Raw genomic sequence first — 26,998 nt, forward strand, 5'->3', positions numbered from 1 at the left:
TTGCCTTAATCCACTTGAAACTATTCCAGTATCTTCGCCAAGAAAACTCCATTGTCAGTTCACAGGGTCATAGAGTGAGATACAGGTGAAGGAACCACCAATGCAGCCCTATGGAGTTGGCATGCCTTATTGATTTGCACAGTCCTTCTGAAATTGTTAAACAGATAAATCATTTTTATCAGTATTGAACCAGGTGTAGAAGTTGAAGTCACCATTGAAGATGCCTAATCAATCATCTCTTTCAACAGACTGATTTTAACTATTAAACAAAGAGTCAGACACAATTGAACAACAGCGGGGAAGTTAGGGTTTTGAGGGAGTATCAAAATGTGTATTGAATTCTTCTAGTATGAGGGCAGAATTAAGGGAGTAAAAAAAGCCACTGAAGAAAGAGTGCCCTGAAGGTTGGTGGATAACAGCTACCAGAGCTACTCAAAAAAGTGGTTACTGAGTGCTGATGATACAGTGAATGCTTAGAGGTGGCACTGTGGAGCAATGCCCTACCTCAGCCAGTGAGTCAGAGAATGATTGAAAATATAACCAGTGGTGGAAAGGATGGCCAGAGTGGCTGTTATCAGGAGAGAGCCAACTCTCTGTAAGAGTCAGAAGATGGAAGGGGTATGAAAAGAAAAGACATAACAAAAAAAAATAAAGCATTCCAGAGAGTACAGTGGAAATGATGAGTAGTTTCTAGACACTGGGAGGTGGGGGAGGGGTTGTATTGAGGGGATGAGAATAAGGCTGTGGGCAGTCAGGAATGGAGATCAGAGTTTGAACAATGATAGCCTAGGGTTCAGAATCTCTTGGGAGGGGAGAGGGTGACGGTTTATTAATCATTGAAGAATGAGTTCAGATCCTCACTGGGCATTAGGCAGCTCAGACAAGGGGAACTAGTGGTGGGAAGAATGAAGTAGCATTTTTTCTTCTTCCCTTGCAAGCAGATGAGGCCAAGAGACTGGCTGAGCACAATGAAATGGTATTTCTCTCTGTCCCTTGAAGTCAGAAAGAGGCCAGGTGAGGAGACCAGCATGATAGAAGAATCTTTCTGTCCCCTATAAGCAAAAAGAGTCCTCTGAAGACAGGAGGAGTCCAGGGGAGATCTACTACTGACTGAATGTATGTGTGTATACATGCATGCATGCATACATATATACATATGTACACATACATGCATTATATATATATATACACATAAGTACGTGTGTGTGTATACACATATATAGAGTGTGTGTATAGAGAGAGAGTAACTGTCTTAGAAAAGACTTTTGGGATACCCAGTATATATGTGTGTGTATGTACATGTACAAACAGAAAATACAACATATTTTAGGGGTGGAACCTGGAGCTGGAGCTCATGTATGCAGTGGTATTTGATTAAATTTTGAAGGGATCTGGGAAGGATTTTGAGGCAGCAAGGTGTGTAAGCAGATCAAGTGCTAGGCCTGGAATCAGGAATACCTGAGTTCAAATTCAGACTCAGACACTCACTAGCTGTGTGACCCTGGGCAAATCACTTAACCTAATCGCACTGGAGAAGGAAACGGCAAACTACTTCAGTATCTTTGCAAAGAAAACTTCATATGGGGTCACTAAGAGTTGGACATGACTGAGTAACAACAAAAACAGAAGGGATTTTAGGAGGCAGAAGAGTATATTCAAATCATTGGAGGAGACAGAAAGTTGTGAAGGAATCACAAGGAGAATAGTTTGAGTGTGATATAGAGGACAAGCTCCTGGAGGAGATGGGCTTGGTGCTAGCAAAGAGGACCTTATAATAAAGCCACTTTAAGATCAGATGCTTTGTCAGCCTCATTCTTCACAAGAGAAAAATGAAGACTCCTAAGGAAAAGCTTAAATGGACCAAAATGAGATGATGGTAGGGAAAACCTTGACTGGGGCCACAAACCACAGAGTGTATATATTAAGAATCTTTTAAAATATAAACCCAGGCTAGCTAAGTTTAGAGCAGTTTTGAGTCATGCATGGGTTGCAAAAGAGCTCACTCTAGGTAGAAAAGTCCTTCCCAACAACCAAATTAGCATAATTTGGGGATATGGTATGACTGCCTTGTTCCTGTAGTTGAGTGTCAGTTACAGTGGCCAAAGTCCAACAATAATTAGCACATCTCTAGAATAAAAACATTTTTTTTTAATGCACTGATACTAGCTACCAGAAAAATAAACAAATGATTGACTTGGAACAGAAATACTAACAAAAACCTATTAATTTACTTATTCTTTTGCTAAATAAGAATTAGTTATCTCAATTCTTTATATTCAAGCCCCTCCAAATAAAAAATAACAGTAAGAAATCATAGATATGAGTTAAAATTTCTGACAAGAAGGCAGTAAGTTGAAGTGAATGGGAAAGTACCAACAGAATAGAATTACATTAGATATACATTTTAAAGGGTTACATTAGTGTGAAGCTGAAACTTCAGTGATACATTTACAGTATAAGCCATATGAAGATAAATGAGATAGTGATCATTTTGCCCAAGTTTCTTACATTTTCACTTTCAATTTTCAATTTCACAATTCAGTTAGGGGGACTTATCTCTAAGATTCCTTCCAGTTTTAAATTCTATGATATGGCAAAGAATAATTTAATTTTCATATTGATCAATTTACATATTTAACACAATATACACCTTAACTAATAGCAATCATTTAATCTTCACAAAAAAATCAGCAGAGCTGATATGTCATAGGAAGAGTGGAGAAGAGTGTTAGAATAAGACAAAAGTGCCTCACTAAAAGAACAAGTAGGGAGTATAACATTATTGTTCTCATCTTACAAAATTTCCCATAAGCCTGGGCTATACTTTCCCAGAAATGCCCATTCCAACAGTGGGAAGAGTGAACACATACAGTTATACAAATGAAGGGAGCATGTGTGGCCAGAGCACACACATGAAAGGTAAGAAACATAGACTCACAAAACTTTAGAGCTGGAAAGGATCTCAGGGGCCATCTAGTACAACCTATAGCTGAAAAGGAATATTAAGAGGATTATTCAAATCCCTTTTCAGTTCTTTTTTGGCTTCATCTGCCCATGAAAAAACTAGGAATGCTACTGAGCTGGTGTAGGAAATTATGAACTTGTTCTCTGGGTTTGGCATTATCTATTACTTTTCAGAGGGTGGGGAATGGAAGAGGTTTGTGCTTTGAATTCAAGAACCCTAGAGGTATTTTGGGAAAGTGTGCTTCAGGTTTATTGGAAATGTTTCTTTGCTACTTTCCTTACTATATTATTTTATTAGATGACTTTGCTTAGAATTGTGTCCGTGGATTATTCTAAAAGAAAATAAATTGTTGTCAGGCTTGTGAGTTATGATTTTGAGTATAGCACTATCATCCTCATTTTATAAATTAGAAAATATGACATTTAGCAAAGTTAAGTGATTTTCCCAAGGTCACATAACTAATAAGTTGTAATAAGTCAGGACTAGAGCCACAGTTATCTCGATTCAGAGCTTCTTTCTCTGCATCTCAAACATCATTTTAAATTACATTTTCAAACTAAGAGGATTTTCTATTATTTTTAGACTGGGATAGATTTAGAGTCAGATTTGAGGTCAAAAGACACGGTCTCAAATGTTGCCTCTGCTACTTGGTACCTGAATGATCTTGGGCTCCATTTTTAACATCTACAGGCCTCTCATCTGTAAAATAAGAAGGTTTGGCTAGATCAAAGGTTCTTAACTTTTTTATATGTCATGAACTCCTTTGGTCTGATAAATCCTACGGATCCATTATCAGAATGTCTTAAAATGTATACAATAAAATACATAGGATTAAAAATGAAACAAATTATATTGAAATGGTTATCAAAAGATCAAAGAAACAAGGCTACAGCCAAAGATTAAGAACCCCTCTGCTAGATGACATATTTAAATATATCCTCCTATGGAACAATAATTAATTATATTCCATTATTTTCTCTTTCTTTTTTTTAAGCAAATAAGCCCATTTATCCAAGCCAACAACATCCTTCCTCTTTTTAAGTTTTTTTTTTAATTTTATACACCTGAGCAAGAATATTATGCTCCAGATATTTTTCCATGATGATGTTGACTTTGATAACACCTTAGTTCCAGACTTCCAATTTGACTGCATGGTCACATTGCAATAGTAAACAATGAAATTTGTCAATAAGTGATTCAATTACGTTGTTTATATTCATACTAATTCATTTAGGAACTACCAACAAACCTCTTTCTCCATCCTTAGTCATCAAGGTGAGATGAGGTTATGGAATTTATTTCCAGGATGAGAGACGCATCTGTTATTTTCTTCATTCTGCAGCAGTCAAACTGAAATTAAATAAATTGCTTCGATTTTTGCTAATGGTTAGGACGATTAGTTTTCATATCACACGCTGGAAACTGCTACTAGCCTACTGTATCCCGTTCTTCCCCTCATCATACACACTTTGCAATTCCCGAGGCTGGCATTATTTCTAAACGGATAGAACACGGGTCAACAGTCCGTTGAAGGAGATATTTGCAGGTTTCCAGGTTGCTGGCTTTCAACCGACCCTCTTCAAGTCCTTGGGGAAGCTACCCTGTTGCCACAGACATTGGGAACCCGTTCAACTAAACCAAGTAGGAGAAACTGGTATGAAAAAGAAGCGAACAAAATAAAACAACGCACGGGAAGGAGGAAAGAAGAGTGTTGTTATTGTAAAGCTTTTAAAAATGTCCCACTAAAAAGACAAGGAAAGCAAAAATCTACGCCCCAAAGAAGAAAAGGCTTGGGAAAACATCGGAGGGGACTGAGAGCACATTTAAGTTCAGGCCGGCCTCCTCAAGTTTACAGCAGGTGTGGGGGCCCGGCAAAATGAAGCTTTTGGAAAAAAAAAAAAAAAAAGGACTGTTCAGCCACACGTTTAAAAAAAAAAGGCATTTTTTTTCTCAATAAATTTCACGATGAAGAACTTCATGAATGCACCGCGGTTCCATACACTGTGCCGCGTATTCCTTCCCTGCTCCGCCTCTTCCCCCGTGGGGGCGTTTGTTTACGTGACGTCTCTGCTGTAGTAAGCAGCCCCCGCCCTCTTCTCGGTTTGGTCCTGCCCGCCATGTTTCCCGCGCGGCGCGTCTCCCCTTAAAAGGACAATAGAGGCTACGGGGGCGCGCGGAACCGCTTGGGCTTCCACCCTCGATCGCTCTTCTGTGCGCAAGAGCTCACATGCAAATGAGTTCGATTCAGGAGAATTTTGTCCCAGGAACAGCGCGTGCGCAAAGAGAAATCGAAATCTACACCTTCCCGGCCGGAGGTAACAACTGCTGAATTTCTGTAGACAATTTTTCCAGACCAGGAGGAGCAAGCTAACGAAGACGTGGGCCCGGTTGACTTGTAGGGCACACCACACCTCGCACTCGTTATTGAGCGTGGAGAGTCGCTCTAGGAAGGTGAGTAACTCTTGGCCTTATCCAGAAACTGTTTCTCTAGGCAGTTCGAAATTTTCTTTTCCTCTCAACCCGCCTGCTCTAGACACTCTCCCTATGCAGGAAGTTTTGTCTCGAAGTTAGCTGTGCCGGGAGCGCTGCTTTAAATTAATGCTAAATCTTCCAGTTTGCCATACATGTGTTTTATGTGTCCGTACGACTTGCTTTTGTTGTAAGGCAAACTAAAAAGACTGGAAGAGAAGAGTAAAGCGTGCAAATAAGTGAGTGGTAACTGGAGTTAACAGACTCACTTTGAAGGTGACAATGACTTTTTCCAGCCGCAGTTTTTGCTTGGATAAAACAAACCAGTCGACTAAAAAAGGCCCATTTTCCTAAAGTTAATGAGTGAATAATCTGGGAGAGGTCCCATACCCCAGAGTCGTGGGCTTGCTACTGGAGTTGTTCAAACGCTTTGGGGTCGTTAAGCCTTTAGACTCCCCCCTCCATCCCAGTTGTGAGCACGTGTCTTAGTTTGTGTGGAAATTATATGCATTTCGGCTGGAAAACATCGTTTGCGTTTGAGAGTTAGTATCGGGTGGTTTTAAAATTGGTCTTTTTTTCCATAATTGCTTACATTAGTACTTAGCACGCGGTATGGCGTTATTTGCTAAACTCTGGAGAGCTGCGGATGCGACAATGAGACAACACGCGGCCGTTTAAAAATAGCTCCAAATCCAAACCCGAATTCTCCTTGGAATATCCCCCAACGTTCCATGTTCCAGTATAGACTTGCAACATTTGTTTTGTTACAGATTATTCACTTGTAGCTTTGATCTGGACAAACGACAGGCTCCATTACCTGGGGTTTTTCTAGGACGTTATTTTTCTGCAGTTTAAAATGGTAATTTAAACCCAAGTTGACTTTGAGATGAAGGGAGTTCAGTTGACCTAACGATTCAAGTGAGCCCGAAAAGGGACTCATTTTCCATCTAAAACCTGACATGACACGTGCTCCAAGCTGCACTTGTGTTTTTTAGTTTTTAATGTTAATTGCAGTAGCCAAAATGTTTTAGTAATTAAGTTTTGTAGATGATCCCTTCTTCACAGGACAGTGTGATTTTTTTTTTTTAATTCTCATTTTTTTGGCGATGGCGTCTTGCCAGTTTAAAAAGCATAGTGAAAGTCTTAACTATCAGCTCCTTTGCCTGAGATTGTCCTGGTATTTCTATCGACGATGTTACAAAACTTTGATTAAATTTCTTTCTTCCTTTCTGAGGGAACTTGAGGGAGGACAAGGGATAGGGGTTCATGTGTCCTTCCATAGGCGTCCTCGTTCTCTCAGCACCCCCCCCCCCCCCCCCCCCCCCCCCCCCTGCGAAAACAATCCGACATCTCAGATGCTGCACGTAGGCAGAGCCTGGCTGGACAGAAAACAAAGAGGGCTGCATGTGCTCGTGCTCCTGGGTGCAAGATCCAGCCAGGGAGGGCGAAGTGACCGGGTTCTGGTTCGGACTGTTCTGCTGGAGTTGAAGGCTAGTTTCTGGAAAGGTTTTTGTTCCCCCACCCTCTCGTGGGGAAACTTTGGCTGCACACACTACTTTCTCTAAGGTGCCATACTGGGTGCATGGAGGAGTAGGCGTGTGGCTTTACTTTCAGGCAGAGAGGAAGGAAGCTTTCCAGTCCTCCGTTTAAATATAACTCCAGGAGCTAGCAGATTCTAGCAGCGGCTGAGGTCGTGTTTGGGTTTCCGTTCATACCTTTTAAAAAGGTTCTTTTAGATCGCTACCATTGCTTCGTCGGATCTGTGTGCGTGTGTATGGGAGGTCTGTTGATTTGCCTTTGAAGTCGAACTGTTGCCATGTTTGAATTACGTCAGGGTAAAGCCATGAGGAGGAACAAGTCTTAGCAGCGCAGCACAGCACAGCCAGTACAGTGGAAGATGAAGGAACGGCCTGTTGGACTCCATGAGCACAGATGCCGGAGTGGGGTTGGAGTGGCTAGGGCACTGGACTAGAATCGGCTCTTGGGGAAAGGTACCATGAAGTTAACCCAGATTCGGAGCTAGAAGGTGAGGTGAGGAGACCTAGAGAGAAGAATTTTACTTTTCCCTCTTATGGCTCTTGGAGAAAGGGCTGAAGAGTAACTTTAAAGTTCTTAGGATTTTTTTTTTTAATTCAAATACGGGGGCATTATACATTATGGCTTTTATATAATCTGTGCAATTTTTTCTACTAAATTGTCCTCTTCTCCACTAAATACTTTGAAATCAATTATCTAATTAATAAGAGTTACATAGGAGAATTCAGAGTGTAATGAAGGAGGATAGAGAAGTGTATTTAGTTGCAGTTACTGACTTTTAAGCCTTAGGTATCTTTATACACACATATACATCTGTGTTTGCCGCTACTACCTCATCAGATAACCATGAGGAAGTTTAATGGTCCCCACTGTTGCTGCTTTAGGGAAGTGAGTACTGGAACTGAATTCTACTGTGTGTGTCTGTGTGTGTGTTTGTGTACACACCACGAAACTGAATTCTATCTGTGTGTACACATACCAGGGGGAGACCATGATTGGAAAGTTGACATTTTTATTTAGGTTGGATTTGAGGAGGAGGACTAAAAGTTTTAGCCTGTAGGACTCAACTGTGTTTCTTTGTTTTTATTTTCTTCCTGTGTCTTCCAACCTCCTACATTTTCTGGAGCACACCGGAGATTAGAAGATTGTTAAATATAGAATTATTTGCCCTTACAAAGACAAAGCTGCATAAGTGATCCCCCCCCCCTTAAAAGTATTTGCCTTGGGTGAGGTTAGTGATTTCTTTCTCTTGCCACGCCCTCATTTATTGACTTTCCCCCCAAGAGGGAATGGAAAATACCTGTTTGTATTGATTATGAGAAATTCTCAGAAATTGGTTGTAATTAGATTGGTTTATTTTGTAAGATTGAATATATTTAGATTGGTTGCTCCCTTATCTAACTTAAAGTCTCCCTGTTTTGTTAGAATGTTTTTCTGAAGAGCCTCAGCTTAATGATGCATAGAAAGCTGGCCTAAGAGCCAGGAAAAACTGGCTTCAAGTCCCACCTTTTACACATAATTGACTGTGTGACTTTGGGCAAGTAGCTTCTCTGTGTTTCAGGCAACTCTCTTAAATCTGTAAATTGCATGAATTGTGTGGACCTGAGTTGGTAGAGTTTACTCTTCGCTATGTTAGTGAAATCACAGGTATAGTCTCCTTATTTTCTCTGTTGGTATTAAAATTTTGGGGCTAGCCAAGCTTGTGTCAGTTTGGTTATCATGCAGGATGATTTTGGAATCCATGAAAAAGGGTGCTGGTAGATAAGATCTCTTGGGTTTTTCCAGTTTTTGTGAGCTGCTGCTGATTGAACCCCTCTTATCATTTCCTTTTCCTTCTTAAATTTTCCTTTTAACTTAGTTTTTATGTGTGACCCTGGACACAAGTTTAAAAACGGTTCTTTGGTTTTTGTGGGTAGACTACAGTCTAGACATCTTAAAGCAGCACCAAGTCAGCTTGCCTTTTTTCTAGATGTTCCTGATTTCTTTTTGTTTCTCAATAAAAGTTTGACCAAAATGGTTTCAGAGAATGTTGTTTGGTTAATGTGACTGTAAATAGATTTAAAATACATTGTGTGCTCTTAATTATTAGGTTATTTTCACTTACCCTTATATGTTACTTGGTCAGCTAAAGCAGAGGTGTCAAACAACTAGACAAAAACACTCAGTGCAGTCCAAACCAAATTAAAATGTAATTGGAAACAAAACAAAATGCAATAAAACATAGGTAATGTTAGTGGTTTTGTACAATATGTGGCCCACAGGGATCCTTATGTATGGTTTAGTGGCCCCTATTTTTATTTGAGGTGACATCACAGAGGTCCTAATTGACTTGTTTAATACCAGATTTTTTGCAGTGTGGTGTAGGAAACCTGAGTTGTAGTCCTGGCTCTGCCTTGAACTCATTTGACTTTGAAAAGGTCAGCTTTTCAATTCTAGGCCTCAGTTTCCTTACAGGTAAAATGAGAGGGTGGTACTTACACTGAAGGTCCTTACTAGTATAAAAATCTGTGAAATTGACTTGGAAAAAAAATCATTTAAGTAAATTTCATGAAACACTTTATCTTTGACAACATAACTTCAGTGATACTACTTTTGGCACATACTAGCATTAGCCTCTTCTAGCACTCTTACCACGTTATTAATTGTGGGGATTTCTGAATTTTGTTTCAGTGGGATTTGGTAAGTTATGGAAACTAGAACTAAATTCTACAACTTGGGACTTGGTTATTTAGAAAAAATAAGTAGATTTTTGTATTGAACTAATTTTCTTATCTTGTCCAGGTTAAGTGGAGGGTTCTTTTAGTTTGTCCTTAGAAAGATAAGGCCTTGAAAGAAAATTAATTAGAAGAAACTTTTACAAGACAGTTTTGTACCAAAATTTAATAACTCATAATGGGCAGTGTTGACTTATGGTAGAAAAGATAGTGAAACATATATAAAATCACAGCTACAAAAACGCCTATATATAATACGTCAATCAGTTGCCACTCTTGCCACTTTCAATTCGTCATGAAATATACTTTATTAAATTCCTAATGTGCTATGAACTGTGCTGGGTTCTGTGAATACAAAGACAAAAAAAATTGTAGTTCTTCTCTCCAAGGAGCTTGCATTCTTAGCTATCTTTATAACTTGTACCCTTATAAACTGGCCCCTTTCCAATCTTCTTACACATTATTCCCCTCCATAAACTCTAAGGTCTAACCACACTGACCTACTTGACTGTTCTCAAACTTTCCCAGTGCCTTTGCTCTGGCCCCCCATGAAATGGTTTCTCCTCATCCTAAGGATGCCTTCAAGACTCAGCTCCATCAACATGACATCATCTTTCTGTAGGAGGCCTTTTCTTGGTCCCCTTATCTGTTAGTGTCTTTCTTTCTCAGGTTATGTTTCATCCACTCTGTATATGTATCTTGTATGTACGAGTTTTCTACTCCATTCAAATGTAAGGTTCTTGAGAGCAGAGATTATTTTTGCTTTTTATCTCCAGTACTGAGCACAGCATAAATGGTAAGCACTTAATAAGGGCTTGTTGATACATTTTTAAAATGTATACACTTTTCTTGAAGCTGCTGGAAAGATTGTCAACAATTCTGTGCGTCAGTTAGCCTTTCTTTCATTTTTTGTTTACATTTTTTACAGATGTCTAAAGAGAGCCTCTACTAGGCCCCAGACATAATCTTTTACCTTGTGACTTAGTTTCTGATAGCTTTGAAAATTTGGGTTTTGTCTTATTTTGAAACCTTTCGGTGATAAAAGCAAATTGGAATTACATCTCATCAAAAAGAAAACAGCCATATTTCAAAGATAGTTTCTCTTCTTTGTAACCCAACGTGCCATCTGATGTGCTGCATATCAGAAAGTAATAATGTTTGATAACATGACGTGGACATAAGAATTAATTCCCAGATTTATTTGGTAGATCAGATCCCCTATTAAAAGTTTTTTATTTGGCTTACAGCTCTTAGTGAGCTTTATTTACTTATAAAAACACATAACTTGTGTAAAAAATAAAAGAGAAGTTTTTTTTCACTAGTTGATGTGAAAACATTTAGCCAAACTCCTATATTAGGGTAATATTCCAGTTCAGTGGAGATGATAAGACACTGATAAAACCAGAAATTGCCTGTTTTCCCTGGAAAAGTAAGAACAGATTCAAATGAAGAAAAAAACATAACTGTCAAAATAAGAGAAAAAACTTTTCCCACATACTTGTTAGGGCCATTTCTCCATTCAGATTTCTTCAAGTAATTAAATTCCACAGTGAGGATGACAGCATGTTTGTCTGAAAGTGAAGACCAGACATTCACCAACTACATAGCAATATTCATGATGCATAGGAGTGAGGCATTTGTGTAGTCTACAGACCTTTGGCTTTTGATTTCTTTTTCTTTATCCTTTTACAATTATTTTTTCTTTATCCTTGGGTTTTTTTTTACAAATATGCCTTGCCCCATTTATTTCTCACTTTTTCCCACCTTTCCATTTAAAGTCACCAAGGGTCAAAGAGTATGTTGACTTAATTTGAAGAGTTTTGTTGACTTCTACTTCTTCATTCTCAGCAACTGATATTAGCTATAAGCTACACTTATTTTCATGGTAGTGTCCTTGAAAATGCTTCTCATCTGTACCACAATATAAAGTGACCCCAGGAAATCTGTTTCTTGTTCAGCCTTTGGATGTTTTAAGAAAAAAGAATTTGCAATCTAGCCTCAGACCAAACACTTGACACTTACTAGCTGTGTGACCCTGGGCAAGTCACCTAACCCCAATCATCTAAAATTGTTTAAAAAAAAAAAGATTAACATTAAGAAAAAAGAATTTGCAAAGTCCTTATAAATAGCTTACCATGAATATTCTTTCTAAAATATGCCCACAACTGAAGATAATATTCATGATGAGATCTAACTAGGGTAGAACAATAGGATTGTCAATTCCTTGGGGGGCAGGGTGCTATTTATGCCTCTCTTAGCCTAAGTTTGTAGAAGTTTTTTGTGGGCCTTCCATATCACCTTGTTGATACTGAATTAGTAGTACTAAAATCTTCAGATCTTTTTTCAGACAAACTGATATAAGGCCATATCTCTCCTCATCTTGTTTTTGTGAAGTCCGGCTTAGTTGTTGGTTTTTAAGCTAAGTGTTTTGCATTTGTTCCAATTGAATTTTGCCTTAAAAGCTTCGTCGCAAAATTCTGGCCTGTCAAGGCCTTTTTGGACGCTTATTCTGTCACACAGTTTTAGCTTTTCTTCCTAACTTTGTGTTACTTGCAAATATATGGCCCACAAAGCAGTAGCAGATATAATGAGTGAGCTACAGTTACTGATTTTTAAAATACTGTGGAACAGTTCTCCCAAGAATTGTAAGCTATTAAAAACCAAATTTAAAAAATGTTCTTAATCACTAAGAAGAAAACTGCAAATCAAAACTATCCAGAGGTTTTACACTTCGTTCAGCTAACTGGCAAAGATAACAATAGGTAACAGTCAAAACTGGAGGGAGTTTGATACAGGTCCACTAATTGCAATATGGTTGGTGAAGCTGTGAATTGGTACAACCACTCTGGAAAGCAATTTGGAATTATGCAATAAAGTCCACATTCTTTGACCCAGAGATTCTACTGCTAGGAATATATCTCAAAGAGGTTACTGACCAACAGGTTCCATAACAACCATACTCACATTGACAACAAAAGGACTTTGAAAGCCAATCAGAGGATTATATATTTGATCCTGGAAGAAAGCCACTGGCATTGATTAAATAGATAGCTGAGATAGTCAGACTTACATTGTAGGAACATCAGTTTGATGGCTGAGTGGAGAGTGGAGTAAAGTTGGAAAGACTTGAGTCAGAGAAACTACCATGCAGACTTTTCAGATGGTCCAGATAAAAGGTGATGGGGACCTATGCCAGAACGGTCTCCATACCAGAGGACAGAAGAGGGCAACACTGGTTTTACTTATTTCCACTAAAACCTGCTCCTTCTTATGACTTGATTATTTCTATCCATAACACCACCCAGTCTTTTATCTTAGCAACTGTAGGATAATCTTTGTTTCTTTCCCCTCTCTTCCCTCTCACATTCAACTAATTAACTAGTCATGAGAACCATAATATTTATTTTATCCATTCCCTCCTTCCTATTTCCTCTATGACCACACTAGTAAAACTCTTATTATCATCAGCTTACACTTCTTGCTTCTATTGTACACCATCCTCCCTTCCCAAAAAAACTTTCTTATATAGCTGTCTGCTTATGTTACTCATTTAAAATCTCTAGTTGTTATTTTTTGTCTGAAGAGCAAAGTTTACATTTATTTTTAAATTCATTTTTTAAATCATTTCTTTTTATATTGTTCAGATTTCCCCTGCTATTGTTCCCCTGATCCCCTCTTACAGAGCTAGCCTATTTAACAATAAATTTATTTAAATTTTTTACAAAGGGGGCTGGGGAGAAACTTAGCAAAATCAATTAATGCAACAGCAAGAAAAATCTAAAAATATATGCAGTGTTCCACACATGTGGACACCCCTCTCCTCTACACATAAATCTTCAAAGAAGTGGAGGGGTGGGTGGTATTTTCTCATATCTTTTCTTGGGAGCCATGCTTGGTTTTTTCTAATTTTGCAACTAACTTTACTTGCATTGTCAGTTCATATAAGTCTTTCCATGCATCTTTGTATTCATCACATTGACCATTTCTTTTTTAAAAAATGTTTATCTTATTTTTAGTTTTCGACATTCACTTCCATGAGATTGTGAGTCCCAGATTTTCTCCCCATGTCTCCCCTCCCCCCACCCCAAGAAGGCAAGCTATCTGATATAGGCTCTGCATATACATTCATATTGAACCTATTTTCACATTAGTCATGTTGTAAAGAATTAGAACCAGTGGGAGAAACCACCAGAAAGGGGAAACAAAACAAAAAGAAAGGAAAAAAAGATCAAATAATGTGCCTTCAGATTTCATAGTTCTTTTTCTGGATGTGGACAGCATTTTCTGTCATGAGTCCCTTGGAATTGTCTTGGATCCTTGCATTGCTGAGAGATGAATCTGTCAAAGTTAGTGATAACACATTGTGGCTGTTACTGTGTACAATGTTTTCCTGGTTCTGCTCATTTCACTGAGCATCAGTTCATTTAAGTCTTTCCAGATTTTTCTGAAGTCTGCCTGCTCATCATTTCTTACAGCGCAATAGTATTCCATTACATTCATATACCACAACTTGTTCAGCCATTCCCCAGTTGATGGGCATCCTCTCAATTTCCAATTCTTTGCCACCACAAAAAGAGCTGCTATAAATATTTTTGTACATGTGGGTCCTTTTCCCATTTGTATGATCTCTCTGGGATATAGCCCTAGAAGTGCTTTTGCTGGGTCAAAGAGTATGCACGTTTTTATAACCTTTTGGGCATAGTCCCAAATTGCTCTCCAAATGGTTGGATCACTTCACAATTCTACCAACAATGCATTCGTGTTCTAATTTTCCCCACATCTTCTCCACCATTTATAAGTTTCCTGTTTTGTCATATTGGCCAACGAGAGGTTTGATGTGGTACCTCAGATTTGTTTTGATTTGCATTTCTCTCATCAGTAGTGATTTAGAGCATTTTTTCATATGACTGTAGATAGCTTTGTTTTCTTCTTCTGAACACTGCCTGTTCATGTCCTTTGACCATTTATCAATTGTGGAATGACTTGTATTCTTAAAAATTTGACTTAGTTCTCTCTTTTAGAAACGAGGCCTTTATCAGAGATACTGGTTGTGAAAATTCTTTCCCAGTTTTCTGCTTCCCTTCAATCTTAGTTGCATTGGCTTTGTGCAAACACTTTTCGATTAAATAAAATCAAAATTATCCATTTTGCATTTTATAATGTTCTCTATCTCTTGTTTGGTTATAAATTCTTCATTCTCCATAAATCTGACAGGTGAACTATTCTTTGCTCTCCCAGTTTGCTTATAGTATTAGCCTTTCTATCTAAATCATATACCTATTTGGATTTTACTTTGGTATCTGGTATAAGATGTTGGTCTGTGCCTAGTTTCTGCCATACTATTTTCCAGTTTTCCCAGCAGTTTTTGTCAAATAATGAGTTCTTCTCCCAGAAGCTGGAATCTTTGGGTTTATCAAACAGTTGATTACTATAGTCACTGACTATTGCGTCTTGTGTGCCCAGCCTATTCCACTGATCCACCACTCTATTTCTTAGACGGTACCAAGTAGTTTTGATTATTCCAGCTTTATAATACAATTTAATATGTGGTACATCTAGGCCACCTTCCCTTGCATTTCTTTTCATTAGTTCCCTTGATATGCTGGACCTTTTGTTCTTCCAGATGAATTTTGTTAGTATTTTTTCTAGCTCTGTAAAATAATTTTTTGGGGGTTTGGTTGGTATGGCACTGAATAAGTAAATTAGGTAGAATTGTCATTTTTATTGTATTAGCTCGACCTATCCATGAGCAGCTGGTGTTTTTCCAGTTTATTTGTGTGAAAAGTGTTTTGTGTTCATATATATAGTTCCTGGGTTTGTTTTGGCAGGTAGACTCCTAAATATTTTATAATGTCTACGGTAACTTTAAATGGAATTTCTCTTTCTATCTCTTGCTATTGGGCTTTGTCAGTAATATATAGACATACTGATGATTTATGTGGGTTTATTTTAGAACCTGCAACTTGGCTAAAGTTTATTATTTCAAGTAGTTTTTTACTTGATTCTGTAGGATTCTCTAAGTATATCATCATAGCATCTGCAAAGAGTGATAGCCTTATTTCTTCTTTGCCTATTCTAATTTCTTCAATTTCTTTTTCTTATTGCTAAAGCTAACATTTCTAGTACCATATTAAATAACAGTGGTGATAATGGACATCCTTGTTTCACCTCTGATCTTATTGGAAATGCTTCTAGCTTATCCCCATTACATATGATGCTTACTGAAGGTTTTAGGTAGATGCTATTTATCATTTTAAGGAAGACGCCATTTATTCCTATGCTCTCCAGTGTTTTTAATAGGAATGAGTGTTATATTTTGTCAAAAGCTTTTGCATCTGTTGAGATAATCATAGTTTCTGTAAGTTTTGTTGTTGGTATAGTCAATTATGCTGATAGTTTTCCTAATATTGAACCAGTCCTACATTCCTGGTATAAATCCTCCTTGGTCATAGTGTATTATTCTCGTGATAAGTTGCTGTAATCTTTTTGCTAGTGTTTTATTCAAAATTTTTGCATCTGTATTCATTAGGGAAATTGGTCTCTAATTTTTTTTCTTTCTCTGTTTTGACTGTTCCTGGTTTAGGTATCAGTACCATATTTGTATCATAAAAAGAATTTGGTAGGACCCCTTCACCTATTTTCCTAACTAGTCTACATAGTATTGGAATTAATTGTTCTTTAAATGTTTGATAGAATTTGTTTGTAAATCCATCTAGCCCTGGAGATTTTTTCCTAGGGAGTTCATTTATGGCTTGTTTAATTTCTTTTTCTGAAATGGAGTTTTTTTTTATTTCCATATTGATCATTTCTTACAGCACAGTAATTTTTCATTGCATTCATGTACAACAGTTTGTTTAGCCATTCCTCTGTCTATGGGGAATCTACTTTGTTTTCAGTTCTTCCTACCATAAAAAGCAAATTCCTTTCTTTACCTCCATTCAAGGATCTCTACAATCTGGCGTCACCCTCCCCTTTCAGTCTCATATCACATTTCAGTCTCTCCACATTATACTCACTCTAAAATAGCCTGCTAGCATTATTGGTATCTACACTTCCTATGTGCTTGGCATTCACCATTCCTGGAACACTATGATTTCTTGCCTCTTTTCCTTTAAGAAGGCTCTCTGTTCCTTATGTCTAGAATAATTCCCCTCTTTTGCCTATTGATCGGTCCTTTAAAGCTTAACTCCTCAAATTCAGTTCAGTAAGCATTTATCCAGCACTTACTATGTGCTATATTACCAGTATAAGTAATTACAAATGGAACCAATTATGCTGAAATATGGTTATCAGAATATTTTCAAAAGTTCAGACCCCAGTTAAGAACCTCTCTGCTCCATCCACTTTCCACCAAAATAGTTCTGTTAGAATTTTTAGCATGAAACATTTTTCTTAAATTAATGCTATCTTTTTTTTTTCTCCCAGGAAATTGAATGTTTTTCTCATATTGGAATTTTTTTTAATTGAGTTAAAATCTCTTGTAACAAAAATTTATTTTCTTTTCCTTCAACCTTAGCCTTGATTGATTAGTAAAATATAAAATCTTTTTAACAGATATGCCTAGTCTAGCAAAAGAAAAACTTATTGGTCTGTCTAAAATCATATTTGATTCTGCACTGTGAGCCCATCACCTGTTTGATTGGTCTTCTGGAATCTTGGTTGGTCAAAGTTATTTGTCTTTCCAGTGTTGTTATATGATTCTTTTCCTGCTTATTTCACTTCACATCATTTCATACAAGTCTTACCAGGTTTCTCTGAAATGGTCCCTTACGTCATTTCTGATAGCGCAGTAGTCCTTTGTTCAACCATTTCCCCAGTTTATGGTCATCTTCTCAGTTTCCAGTTCTTTGCCACTAGGAAAAGAGCTCTAAAATATTTTATTGAATATAGGTCCTTCTTTGATCTTTTTGGGGTATAGATCTGTTGTTGTATCAGAGGGTATAAACAGTTTAGTAACTTTTGGGACATAGTTCCAAAATGATATCCAGAATTAATGGCTAGACCAATTCACAGATCCACCAACAGTGCAGTTGATGATAATAATCATTATTATTGTAATAGTAATAAATAATGGCTAGCATTTGTATAGCTTTCTATGGTCTACAAAACACTGTACGTATATATTATCTCATTTGATGTTGTGTCTTCCCTGCAACACTTACAGTATTTTATACTGGTATTATCTGTCCCCCTAAAGTAGTTTGGTAAGGGGGGGGAGGTGTTGTGATAATGACTTTAGTGTTGAGGCTGGAAACAGAAGAATAAAGCTTAAGTCCCTACCTAAATCTTCCTCCCTAGTATATGTTATTTTCAAACTTCTTATTTAGGAGGAAAAAAAAAAACCAAAGCCTCTCATGCGAACAAATGAATGAGTAAGTTGAATCCAACCTAGTGGAAAGACCAGAATATCCAGCAGAAGCTTTTTTCAGACTATTAACTTTCCACAAAGAAAGTTTTCAGGACAGTAGGGAGAATAAAGTAGGAAACTTGATTTATTTTGTCTGGAAGTCTCTAAGCAAACATTTCTTAAACTGTTTAATGGACAACACTCCCACAAACATTTCTACAATGTAGTCCAAGGGGTTCTTAACAATGATAGACACATGCAACATCAAACTTGGGGTTTTGCTGTCTCAATTTCAACTTGACAAGTACTGATGCAGTCCAAAGGAGGCGTATTGTAATTTCTAATTTAAGGTAAAAATTATAAGCACTGACCTTGGTCAGAGGCCAAGGATGGAAGTATACTGTTTAAGATCAGGGCTTTTAGCACCTAAGGAAAGAGCAATGGTGTTAGCCCCTCCATATCTCAACCCCCTCTTCTTGCCAACTTGAATTGCCCAGAATTTCTCTCCCTGGGGCTGTTTGCAAAGCATAGTTGGACACCATGGTTATACAAGAATTTTTTTTTCTTTGGTGCTTCTGCCTGATGTAAGAGGTACGTGGAGTATCACATTGCAGCATCTGTAACTCTCACAAAGGCTGTGTGGACACCTACTCTTACTCTCTGGCCTGGCTTGCTCACTCCAATCTATTCTCACACTAAAAGGTCTAGGTTCACAGAGCAGAATCACAGCCATGCTGTTCACTCAGACCCTCTCAGTCCTAGAGAGGACTGTTGTTGGGAAAATATACTCCCCTATTCCTCACTTTCACTCTAAAGCCCCTACTAATATTCTTCCATTTATATAAAATCAACTACTCATAGTTAGGACACTAAGATCTTAAATATAACTATTTACTTAAACATTAGCCAAAAGAAATAATGCAGGTATTTATATTAAGCAAATGCCCCAATAATAAATGCATCATAATCTACAACCAGTGTCACACTTTTCTCACCAGTATATTTCAGTAACTTTGTAAGGAAAATTCTTAGGTTCAGACTCTGAGGTCTCTCTGCCAACGTCCTCACGTTACCTTATAGTTAGTAACCAAATTTGGCAAGAAAGTACTTCATGTGGAATGTACAATAACTTAAATAAGCAGTCTGTATTCTTTGTAACAACTCCTGTTGCTCCCCCTGTGTTTCTGCTACAACCTTTCTTTTGGGTACTCTTCTCCTGTTACAAATCAACCAGTAAGCATCTATTAAGTATTTACTATATGCTAAGCACTGGCTTTCCACCCTCCTTCAGCACCTTTTGCTTACTTGTCATCTTTTCTCTTCTCCGTGCCTAGCTGTTTCTTCTTGTTGAATTTCCTGAGGGTATTATACTCTGGATACTTGGCTAGAACATTTCTTTTTACCAGTGCAGACTAATATCCCTATACTTGCCTGTGTGATTCTTGTCCACGTTGTAGGCCTTCTGCTGGTTCACTTGATATCTCTAGGGTACTACTGCTATATAGCGTTGTCCATCTGTTGTCTCTCATTTTCACCACCTTCTGGTCATAAATGTATTTATATTTTATCCTACTTCTTTCACTCAAATCATTGTTGTAAATAGAAAATGTGGTCACCTTAGCGTGAATCTTGAATTCATTCACATTTGTAGTTTCAGACGTTATCAGATTCTGCCTGTACTGGATACTAGAATGAATGAGATTTCATTGTATTAAAATTTGAATAAACTTTAGAAATCATCTAGTCAGACTCACCATTTTGCAGATAAGTAAATTGAAGAACAGGGGGAAAAAACCCCACAGAAAGATCCAGGAGTTCAAGCCTTGTTCTTTCCAAATACATTCTCTGTCCCCTCCCCCCCCCCCCCCACTTGTCTGATTGCTTCTTCTTAATTTCATCAAAGTCATACTAACCTAGGTAGTGCAGGGTCTGTCCTAGGCCCTCTAGCTTAATGCCTGGCACATAGTAGGCGCTACATAAATGATTATTCCTTTTCCCTTTCCTTCCCTCTATACTACTTCACTTAATTTAATTATCATTTCTCATTCCTTTTCTCCCTGCCTCCCCTACAAACAGAAGCCTTTCCTAATCCCTCATAATTTGAGTGCCTTCTCTTTTGTTCCCATTTGTACTTTTTTCTTGTCTCCATCTTTAGATTGAGAGCTCCTTTAGTGTAAGGAATGTCTATTGTCTTTTTTTGTATCCCCAGCACTTATCACAGTGCCTGGCACATAGTATGCACTTAAGTGCTTATTGACTGCCTAACTGGTATTTCCATTTTATCAAGAATTTTGTTTTCATGAAAACAAATGCAGCTATCCTTCCTTCTTTGAAGAGGTAGAAGACTGTGTATGTAATACTATGTTTTTTCCTCACTTTTAAATCTTTTTTCAAAGGCAGTCTTTCTGGGGAGGTGAAGAGGGATGTTATAAATAAAGGTAACATGAAAACACAAGTTAAAATTGAAAAATAAAATTAAAAAGTAAAATAAATGAAGGGCTGGAGCTCAGGGAGAATGCAGAGAATGGTTAAAGAAAAGATGCTTAGGAAAGGGATTCAGTCAGTCACTAGTCAGAAAGGAATTCCCTCAACTTCAGGTTCATAGCTCTTAGTATTCTCATTCTCTTGGACACTAAAAATTATTCTGTGTTTTCTTAAGAGTTTGTGTTATTGGCTTAGATTCTGAAAATCTAGCCACTGCTCAGATTCTTATAATCTAGCCAGTAGCTTACCAATGTTCAGACTCCTTAAGAGTCTGCCCAATATGACAGATGTTCTAATAAACTTTATCTTTGGCTGAAAGAAAAAAAAAAGTTTGTGATATCCAAGGCCCATGGGATTTAGACCTAGAGCTGGAAAGGATTTTATAGTTCAGTCTAGTATGTCCAATGCCCTCATTTTACCGATGAGAATACTAAGGCCAGAGAAGCAGAGGCAGGTTTTAGAAGCCAGGTTCTTTTGACCCCACATAACCATGTTGAGGCATGTGTTGGACAAAGACTGGAAAGTCAAGAGAGGAGCCTGAAAAAGAATGAAGAAATAATGAGAAGCATTCATCTTCTCTTTCTGCTATCAACTGCTACTGTCTTAGTGTAGTCACTTATTACTTTGGGGGGGGGCAATTGGGGTTAAGTGACTTGCCCAGGGTCACACAGCTAGTAAGTGTCAAGTGTTTGGTCTGAGGCCGGATTTGAACTCAGGTCCTCCTGACTTCAGGGCCGGTGTTCTATCCACTGCGCCACCTAGCTGCCCTGTCACTTCATACTCTTAACTGAGCTTTTTTATTCCTTTCCCATACATTTCACCACTGCTGCAGTAATTCACTCCTTATTTCTTGGCGTTCAAAGACCTTGACTACCTAACTGCTGATTATTTTTTCTAACCTTATTTCACTACCCCGTTGCACAAATCCTATTCTCCTGGCAAACTGGACTACTAGTCATTCCCTAGTTTAAGAACCTTGCTTTGCATCTGCCAGGAAGAGACTCCCCCACCCCCGTCCCTAGCTCTGCCTTTTAATAGGCCTAGTTTAGATGCCACATTCTCCAGGATACATTCCCTAATTTCTTCCACTATCATTCATCTTCATACCAGTACACTTCCACAAGGTGGAAGTGATCAAGTGATCCCTCCTGTCCCTTGTCTCTGTTTTGCTGTCTTTTTCCTTTATTCTTTTAATTTTATAATTTCTATTATTAGTTATTTGTCGACTCTTGACAAACCTTACCTCCCTCCCTCATTTGTAAATTCCATAAGGACTAGGACTTGTTTCTTTTTCCCCCATCTTTGTCCCCAAAACTCCATGTAGGGCACCTCATAGCTCTTGAATTTAATGACATTTGGCTTTGATACAGCATATTTGCGTACTTATTAGCATTATAACAATCCTATGAAATAGGTACTACAGGTGTTAATATCCTTTGTTTATAGAGAGGAAACTTGAGGTTCTTAGAGGTTCAGGTGACATGACTTCCAAATGGTGAAGTGGATAGTGTTGGTTTTGGAGGCAGCTTAGACCTGAGTTCAAACTCTGCCTCAGATATTTACTGGCTGTATAATCTTGGGCAAGTCATTTAACTTCTCTGTCTCAATTTCCTCCTCTGTAAAATAGCCATAATAAAAGTATCTAACTTGGGTTGTGAGAATCAAATAAGATAACATATGGAAGGCACTTTGCAGAACCTTTAAGTGCTACATAAATGCTATTACATAATAGGTGTATGATAAATGCTTGTTGATTGATTGATTGATTGATTGATTACCCAACCATGTTACTGGCAAGCAGTACCACTGTTTTTGAAGCAGGATTCAAATCTAATCTTCCAGTCTCTGAATCCCTTAGTTCAGTTAGCTGTGCCATGCTGCCTCTTAGGAGAGAGAAAAATCACTCGTGCTTCAAAATGTATTCTGGTACTGAAAGAAATACTATCCACTAAGCTATTCATAGTTATACCGTATCTTTTTGATGCTTTAATTGTAAACCACTGTGAAAATACTCAATTCTCTTGTTAGGGGTTGGGATGGGCATATCCTGTGTAGCACTGGGTACTTTTACAGGAGACCAGAATACAATTCATCCTTTTCCGAAGTGCTCTTAAGTAGGCCTTATTAGTTGGTGACATTTTAGTATTATATAACTAAAAGTAATTTATCACTGATTAAAGCCATCAGAGGTTGATAACCAATTTGGAAAAAAAAACAGAAAATTTTAAATTTTAAAAAAGCTTTTGCCAAATACAGTTGGAATTAGAAGTAAAACAGTAAAGTAAGGAAAAAATTTGACTCCTAGTTGGATATACAAAGTATTACAGGGACCCAATACGCTGAAAGGCAGTTTCAACTCTGGAGTAATAGAAAAAAACACCAAAACCTTTTTTAGTCCTGTAGAATAGATTGGTTGTTGTCCTTTGTTCTTGAAGAGGCCAAAATGACTTCATTGTGTTGGAGTCAAGGTACAGTGTGTCCAACTGTGCCTGTTCAGACCAGTATGAGCTCAGAAGGCTCTACTTCAGTTCAGGCATAAATAGTTCATAGGAACATTTGGAATGGAGATGGTCTCTAAATTTTGCACATCTCATTTCTTTTGAGCTACTGCAGTTCTGTTTCGTTCATAGCGCACAGCCCCTACTTTGATGCAGGCACACTATGCTGGACAGTCCTGTGGCAGTATCTCCCATGTCACCCTATTGATTCCAAAGTTCTACAGAGAGACCTTGAGAGTGCCCTTGTATCACTTCTTCTGACCACTATGTGAATGCCTGCCTCATGTGAGTTCTCCATAAAATAAGTCTTTTAGGGAAATGTACATTTATTTACATTTGGCATTTGAACAATGTGGCCAACCCATCAAGAGTTGCTTGTGAGATAGTAGAGTTTCAATGCCTGGCAGTTCAGCTTGAGAAAGGACCTTAGTGTCTAGTACTTTATCTTACCAGGTGATCTTCAGAATCTTCCTAAAACAATTCAGATGGAAGCAGTTCACTTTCCTGGCATGGCACAGGTATATTGGCTAGGTTTCACAGGCATACAACAATGTAACACACAACAGCTCTGTAGACCTTCAGTTTGGTAGGGAATCTAAATATTTGCTTTTTAATGGCAACTCTGGGATGCTTAAATACCTTGTGTAAGTGAAGGAATAGATTTCTCTTAATAGTGAAATTTCAGGCCTTGCAAGAGATGGCATGGAGTGGGGAGATGTTAAATATTATTTGAGAGATGGAAATAAGTTTCTCTCCTTCCCTTTCCCTGTTGCCACAAGCTATAGAGACTCAGTTTTCCTAAATGTAAAAGTACTCTAAATAACAGATGAAGGAATAATGAAGTCCTCCATATTCTCCAAGCCTCTTAACAAAAGTAATAACTAAAGTTTTGGGGGAAGGAGAGGGAAAGGAAAAAGAAGAAGCATTTATTAAGCACTTATGTGCAAGGCACTGAGCTAAGTGCTTTACAGATATCTCATTTAATCATCAGAAAAATCCCAGGAAGTAGGTACTGCTATTGTCCCCATTTTACAGTTGAGGAAACTGAGGCAGGTAGTGGTTAAGTGACTTGTTCTATTGACTAGCTGCTCAGTCTACATTTCATGATTGACAATCCTGTATTGTTAACTTATGGAAAATTTGTTTTTTAAAAAATTCCTTTGTAGAAATGCCCTATGCCCAAAAGTTTATTGATTAAGTAAAAACCTATACTTTAAACCATTGATTTTAAAACAGATTCAAAATAGACCAAAAGTTGCACAAAATTAGACTTTTGCCCTTTGGTTTAATCTGTCCCTAGATTCAAATTTTACCTTTTGTGTCATTGATATGCAGTGCATTCTTTTTATCTCGTTGACTATCTCATTCTTTATATTTAAGATAATGCTTAAGCCAACCCCCTAATTTTACAGAGGCTGCTAGGCCTGAGTTCAAGTTCCTCTGATGCATAGTACTGTGAGGGCCCTGCCTAAGTCATTTAAATTCTCCATGCAACTAAGTTGCCTAAAGCGACTCTGTAAGAAGTTTCATCAACTGGGAATTTTCCTATACTAAGGAAATGACAGGTCCAACCCCCCCCCCCCCCCCCCCGTTATTTATTACCTTAAAATGAAGAACAAAATCTGTGATAGCTTTTTATTTCTAAACATTGTTTTTAAAAATTAGTTTTTTCTTTGCTTTACTCTCTGATTTTCATTTTACCCTTCAACAGTCCCTAGTGCTTTAAGTATTAACTGTAATTAATTAACTTTAAATTGGTTATTGAATACAGACTGGAACCAAAATCTTAGTTTCTTCATATCACCTGTTTTACAGGGTCATAAGGATCAAATGAAATACTGTAATGTAAAGGCTTTATTGCTGTATAAATGTCAGTGGTGGGGCTGGGGTGAAGGGGAGGATAAGGTACATGTTGTCCTGAACAGGCATTTTTAATATGGCTTATCTTGTTTATTATAAACAATCAACAAAGTGTTTCAGCACCAAAGACTATGTGTAACAGTACTTATCATTTGGTGACAATTGTCAAAGAAATGCTTTCTAATTTTTTTCTTTACCTAGGAAAAAACTCCCATTGCTCCCTGAATCCAAATATCCAATGCAGGATCCAATGTAAAATCTTTTTTGACTTTTTTGAAAGGCTTTAGCCTTTCTATAACCTCTTCAAACTTATACCTTGTCTTCCCCTTTTCTGTGATTCAGTAACTAGCTGTCCCCCTTGCTGGTAATTCTCTACCTCTTGGCATCCCTGGATCCTGTCAAGTCTCAGCTAAAGTCCCACCTTCTGCAAGAAACCTTTCCCAATCTTCCTTTAGTGCTTTCCTTTAGTGCTTTCCTTTAGTGCTTCCTTTAGTGCTTTCTCTCCAAGACTACTCCTACTTTATTCTGTTTGTGTGTAATTGTTTACATGTTGTCTCTCCCCCTTAGACTGTGATCTCTTAGAAAACAGAACTGGTTTTGCCTCCCTTGTTATCTCCAGCACTTAGTATAAAGTATACATAGCACACAGGAGGTGCTACTTGACATGACTTGAAAAGAAAGTATAACTTTCCTGTTGTTTCTCTCTCACACACTGATGGGATTGTATAGGAGCATCATCTGTTACCATTCATCAGTTAGGAAGCAGATGGCCGTAGCTTCTTTCTTTTGAAACACAGCTAGACTGGAAGGTAATGCCCATGAGAATTGAATCAAAAACTACAAGAAAAGATATTTAAAATGACAGTCTCCAGGTTCATACCAGATAGACAAATAAAAAAGACCCAATTTCAGAAGCCATTTGTGTCCTGAACTTCTATCAAATGTTTTATTTATATCCTAGAGTTCAGTATGTCTTATGAAAATGCTGGTAGTTAATCTCAGGATCCCCAAAACATCCAACAATGGCTTAAAATTGGATTGTTATAAACAAACCCAAAAAATGAAACCGATGTGCATCATATCGTCTACAGATTCCCAGCTACTTTTCAAATAAGGAAATTATATGCTCAGAAGAAATATAATAGGTTGGTTAAGTAGCAGGCTGTCCATTTAGGGTTGTTTATGATCTGAATATAATCACATTTGACTGTCCCCTTCTCTAGTTTGGATAGAGAATAGTTATAGGAGTAGTTGTTTGAAACCGTCTCCACACACCCACACCCACACCCACACAATAGCCATAGGAGTAGTATGTTGTTTGAAACCGTCTACACACACACACACACACACACACACACACACACTCTCTCTCTCTCTCTCTCTCTCTCTCTCTCTCTCTCTCTCTCTCTCTCTCTCTCTCTCTCTCTCTCTCTGTCTCCCTCTCCCCCCTCTCCCTCCCGAACTCCCTCACTCTCTTCACCCCTTGTTCATCTCTAGTAGACAAGAATTTTTGTGACAGGAAAGAAAATAACATAACTACTATTAAAAAGTATCCTATTTGCCTTGAGTTAGGAAAGAAAGAAAGGGTTTACCCCCCAGTTGAAGGATGACCTAAAGGAAGGGGCTTGTATGCAAGTTCTGTAAAAGTCACAGAAAAAAAAACAAAAAAATTTTTTAAAAAAATTAAAAAAATAAAAGGCACAGAGCTCCTCTCAGCTTGGGGTGGAGTCAAATCTTTTTTTTTATCACAGTGAACTTTAAAGGTTGTGACATATGGTAGGAACCATCTAATTTCCCCTGCGTCTTTTGGAATTTTTGTGGACTATTTTAACTATGGCTCAAATCACAAAACATTTTGCTTTTTTGTTTGTTTGTTTTATTTGAGGAAGATGGTAGTAATACAAGCTTCTTGCCATTCAGGGATTATTTATTTTTGTCTATCTCCAGTGTCTGTAACATTGATGTTAACTGGAATGAATTATTGTTGTAACCATATTTGAATCATATTCTGTATGAATGAGACAAACTGGCCTTCCTCTCCCTCCTTGTACTTCCTTTTTTTCCTCTTTAATTCATTTGAATTATAATAAATTGTGCCCTAGCCTTTCATTTTAGCTTTGCCATG

The 26,998-nt window shown here is 37.8% G+C and overlaps 1 protein-coding gene across 3 annotated transcripts in view; it reads left to right on the forward strand.

The window, feature by feature from the left end:
* Positions 1 to 5,152: 5,152 nt before the first annotated feature.
* SINHCAF (SIN3-HDAC complex associated factor) overlaps positions 5,153 to 26,998 on the forward strand; it is a 37,197-nt gene continuing 15,351 nt past the window's right edge. The window contains exon 1 of one of the 3 annotated variants that reach the window (XM_027844271.1): positions 5,153 to 5,416. The gene's annotated coding sequence lies outside the window, so the exon portion shown is untranslated. Of the gene's footprint in view, positions 5,417 to 6,809; positions 6,925 to 7,284; positions 7,461 to 26,998 lie in introns of those variants that run through there. The other 2 variants (XM_027844273.1, XM_027844272.1) reach the window with 2 other exon arrangements.

Source organism: Vombatus ursinus, unplaced genomic scaffold, assembly GCF_900497805.2.
Source record: "Vombatus ursinus unplaced genomic scaffold, bare-nosed wombat genome assembly UNPS02014941.1, whole genome shotgun sequence".
Taxonomy (NCBI): domain Eukaryota; kingdom Metazoa; phylum Chordata; class Mammalia; order Diprotodontia; family Vombatidae; genus Vombatus; species Vombatus ursinus.